The 5,000-nt window shown below is 47.5% G+C and overlaps 1 protein-coding gene across 2 annotated transcripts in view; it reads left to right on the top strand.

Annotated features, from left to right (window-relative positions):
• LOC108413322 (cytoplasmic dynein 2 heavy chain 1) overlaps positions 1 to 5,000 on the top strand; it is a 181,046-nt gene that overhangs the window by 162,201 nt on the left and 13,845 nt on the right. The gene's annotated exons all lie outside the window — the stretch shown is intronic.

Raw genomic sequence — 5,000 nt, 5'->3', positions numbered from 1 at the left:
CTGATTTTCTCACCAAATTCATTGTGTTTAGTCTGGTTCACACTGTGTTAACATGTGCTGTATATCCACCAACAGTGTGAACAGGTCCTACACTGACCCTCATGCTCTAAATAACAGAGCTTCGCACGGATTATCCAGAGATAAACACTCAGAGTAGACTGATCTGATGCTCCCGGAGGATCAGCTCCATCTTCTCCACCATCTCAGGAGCTGATCAGAAGTTCTGATGGCTGAACTAGACTCGGCACCCAGAATGCCTTTCAGCTCGCTGTGTTTATCAGTCACTTTGTCTCAGACTTTTAACTTTCTGTTGTCTGTGCAGCCTCATTCTCCTGTGACTGCGTTCAGTCTTTTCTTTCGAGTGCAGAGCGGTTAGGATGAGCGTCTTCTGATTCTGTTTGTGCAGAAATATCAGCCCAGATGTTTATGAGTCTCAGCAGCACGGAATTCAGACAACTTGGATTGATGTAAAAGTCACATGAACTGAATTGCTGTGCTTGGATACGTATCAGATTTCAGTACCATGTATGAAAGCTTTACAGATCAGAACTGAAAACATCAGATTTGGTGTGTTTATCTGTTCACACTCACACAAACACACACATGTATCACACCTGTTCTTAGACCAGAGAACCCCTCTGTTAACTCACAGCTAATCTGTATAAAACTACTGTGCAAAGGCCCTGACCCCTGCTTCTAGTGCTGATGGGTAATGTAGTCTTCTCTACCCAGCTGCTAGTGCAGATGGGTAATGTAGTCTCTTCCTTCCAGCTGCTGGTGCTGATGGGCAGTGTAGTCTTCTCCATTCAGCTGCTAGTGCTGTTGGGTAATGTAGGCTCCTTCTCCAGTTGCCAGTGTTGGTGGTAATGTAGTCTTCTCCCTTCACCTGCTAGTGCAGATGGGCAATGTAGTCTTCTCCCTTCAGCTGCTAATGCTGGAGAATGAAGAAAATGAAGGAGAGATTGAGAATAAGAATGAAGAAAGCGAATAAAAAATGAAGAAAGAGTAAAAATGAGGAAGAAGTGATTTGAGAGAATGATAATGAAGAAAACGGGGGAGAGAGATTGAGAGAATGAGAATGAAGAAAAAGGCAGAGGGAGAATACGGAATAAGAATGAGAATAAGGAAGAAGAAATAGAGAGAATAAGAATGAAGAAAAAAGAGGAAGACAGTGAATTACTTTGACCTTGCGTGTAGGTGGGTGGGCGGTATGGCGTGAATAATAAAGACCTCATGAGTAATTAATTAGCACACAACCACCAGAGGAGCTGTTAGTGCACTCACACACACACACACACACACACACACACACACACACACACACACACACACACACACACACACACACACACACACACACACACACACACACACACACACACACAGGTGTCTGCACAGAAATGATGTTTTGTTCATCACCATCAGTAAAGTCTGCAGTCTGAGCTGATCAGTTCAGTCCTGCAGCTGAAGACCCCTGAGGATCCGAGATCACTGCAGATACCGTTTCACTTCCCCAAGTCAGAATAAAGAGCCGTATCAGGAGCTCTCATTTATTTCAGAGCAATCATGAACTTCAGAGGTGCTGAAGCCCCTCTTCCTGATTACTGCACTGGAAATGTCTGATCTAAACAGCTGATAGTTCTGTGTCCGTCAGTCTCTGACTTCACATCAGAGGATTAAACAGTCAGCAAACACTGCTCCATTTCAACCAGTATAGGGAGCATGAGGATCTTCCTTTATCCTCACACTGTCCCACAGTGCTCTGCTGGAGTCCATCCTTCATTGATTTCTGAGTCCCAGGATCAGAGAGTAACATATAAAAAATGCCTGTTTGATACTAAACTTCATTGTTCTATTAAACATCCAGCAAAGCTTGAAAGTAAATAGAAGATATAAATATGATAAAACACAGCTGATCAGATCTGTGTGTGGACTGTGTGGCTCATGAGCAGCTTGATTCACAGCTGTCTAGCCAACACTCCTAGGCAGCTCCGCCCCTTATACAGAACTAATATCATCACCCAGCTTTTATGTGACACTAACTGGACAGAAAAGGTCACAGATGAACAGACAGATCAGCAAATATGACACATATATGGAGATAAGCGAGATTTATTAAGGGCAAACCAGGGTCATAGTTGTAACAGTCCAGGTTCAAGTAGCTAATACGGAAAGATCGGGGGGCAGACATGACAGACACCAGAATCCAACAGAACATCCAACACAAACATCAGCAATACAACCAACAAACAACAATGCAGACAAAGACCAGTCACCAGACAGGGGAAAACACAGACGTTAAATACATAAGGGTAAACGAGGGACAAGTGGGAACACAGGTGGAGACAATCAGGGGTGGAGTCTTGAAACAGGGGGGCTGGACTAAAAACCAAAACAAATACACATGGGCCAAACCAAAACAAACGCACATGGACCGGACTGGGTGGGGTCAATCGTGACAACGGACAAATACGTAGCTGAACGGATGAACAAATAGTTGGACGGAGCAACATGCAAACCAATACAAACAGAGGTATGGATGAACAAATTACGGACAGGCGAAGCGACGCATGAATGAAGGAATGGACGGGCGAAGCAATGCGTGAATGAAGGAACGGACGGATGAACAAACAGGCGGGCGAAGCAGCGCATGAATGAAGGAACGGACGGACGAACAAACGGACTGGCGAAACGACGCATGAATGAAGGAACGGACGGAGGAACAAACAGACGGGCGAAGCGAGGCATGAATGAAGGAATGGATGGGCGAAGCAATGCGTGAATGAAGGAACAGACGGACGAGCAAACAGACGGGCGAAGCAACGCATGAATGAAGGAACGGACGGACAAACAAACAGACGGGCGAAGCAACGCATGAATGAAGGAATGGACGGACGAACAAACAGACAGGCGAAGCGACTCATGAATGAAGGAATGGACGGACGAACAAACAGACGGGCGAAGCGACGCATGAATGAAGGAATGGATGGGCGAAGCAATGCGTGAATGAAGGAACAGACGTACGAGCAAACAGACGGGCGAAGCAACGCATGAATGAAGGAACGGACGGACAAACAAACAGACGGGCGAAGCAACGCATGAATGAAGGAATGGACGGACGAACAAACAGACAGGCGAAGCGACTCATGAATGAAGGAATGGACGGACGAACAAACAGACGGGCGAAGCGACGCATGAATGAAGGAACGGATGGACGAACAAACAGACGGGCGAAGCGACGCATGAATGAAGGAATGGACGGACGAACAAACAGACAGGCGAAGCGACTCATGAATGAAGGAATGGACGGACGAACAAACAGACGGGCGAAGCGACGCATGAATGAAGGAATGGATGGGCGAAGCAATGCGTGAATGAAGGAACAGACGTACGAGCAAACAGACGGGCGAAGCAACGCATGAATGAAGGAACGGACGGACAAACAAACAGACGGGCGAAGCAACGCATGAATGAAGGAATGGACGGACGAACAAACAGACAGGCGAAGCGACTCATGAATGAAGGAATGGACGGACGAACAAACAGACGGACGAAGCGACGCATGAATGAAGGAACGGATGGACGAACAAACAGACGGGCGAAGCGACGCATGAATGAAGGAACGGACGGTTGAACGAACGGAGAGGACGAACAGAGACACATGAATGAAGGAACGGACGGACGAACAAACAGACGGGCGAAGCGACGCATGAATGAAGGAACGGATGGACGAACAAATGGACGGGCGAAGTGACGCATGAATGAAGGAATGGACGGACGAACAAATAGACGGGCGAAGCGACGCATGAATGAAGGAACGGACGGTTGAACGAACGGAGAGGACGAACAGAGACACATGAATGAAGGAACGGACGGACGAACAAACGGACGGGCAAAACGACGCATGAATGAAGGAACGGACGGAGGAACAAACAGACGGGCGAAGCGACGCATGAATGAAGGAATGGACGGGCGAAGCGACGCGTGAATGAAGGAACGGACGGACGAGCAAATAGACGGGCGAAGCAACGCATGAATGAAGGAACGGACGGACAAACAAACAGACGGGCGAAGCAACGCATGAATGAAGGAATGGACGGACGAACAAACAGACGGGCGAAGCGACTCATGAATGAAGGAATGGACGGACGAACAAACAGACGGGCGAAGCGACGCATGAATGAAGGAACGGACGGTTGAACGAACGGAGAGGACGAACAGAGACGCATGAATGAAGGAACGGACGGACGAACAAACAGACGGGCGAAGCGACGCATGAATGAAGGAACGGATGGACGAACAAACGGACGGGCGAAGTGACGCATGAATGAAGGAACGGATGGACGAACAAACGGACGAGCGAAGTGACGCATGAATGAAGGAACGGACGGACGAACAAACAGACGGGCGAAGCGACGCATGAATGAAGGAACGGACGGACAAACAAACAGACGGGCGAAGCGACGCATGAATGAAGGAACGGACGGACAAACAAACAGACGGGCGAAGTGACGCATAAATGAAGGAACGGACGGTTGAACGAACGGAGAGGACGAACAGAGACGCATGAATGAAGGAACGGACGGACGAACAAACGGACAGGCAAAGCGACGCATGAATGAAGGAACGGATGGACGAACAAACGGACGGGCGAAGCGACGCATGAATGAAGGAACGGATGGATGAACATCTGTGGATGGACAAACAGAGACGCTGGGCCGCTGTCCGTTCAGGAAAAGCAACAGTAGCATGAAGAGCTTCATCACTTCATTCAGAAGCTGAAATTCTACATTTCTTCCATATTTAGCTGGATGTTTGCATCTCAGTTTAAGCTGCTTTTGGAGATTCTGATCCTTTTAGCTTTTGAGTAAAAGTTTTATCTTTTATCTTTAAAACAGAAGCTGATCTGTCAGCTTAGCTGTCATCACGTCAACAGCAGAGCCGACCGTGATAATAATCTAAACATAACTAAATAATCTAATCAGATTTCTGCAGTTATC

This window comes from Pygocentrus nattereri, chromosome 17 (assembly GCF_015220715.1).
Source record: "Pygocentrus nattereri isolate fPygNat1 chromosome 17, fPygNat1.pri, whole genome shotgun sequence".
NCBI lineage: Eukaryota > Metazoa > Chordata > Actinopteri > Characiformes > Serrasalmidae > Pygocentrus > Pygocentrus nattereri.
This window is presented reverse-complemented; position numbering and strand designations above follow the sequence as displayed.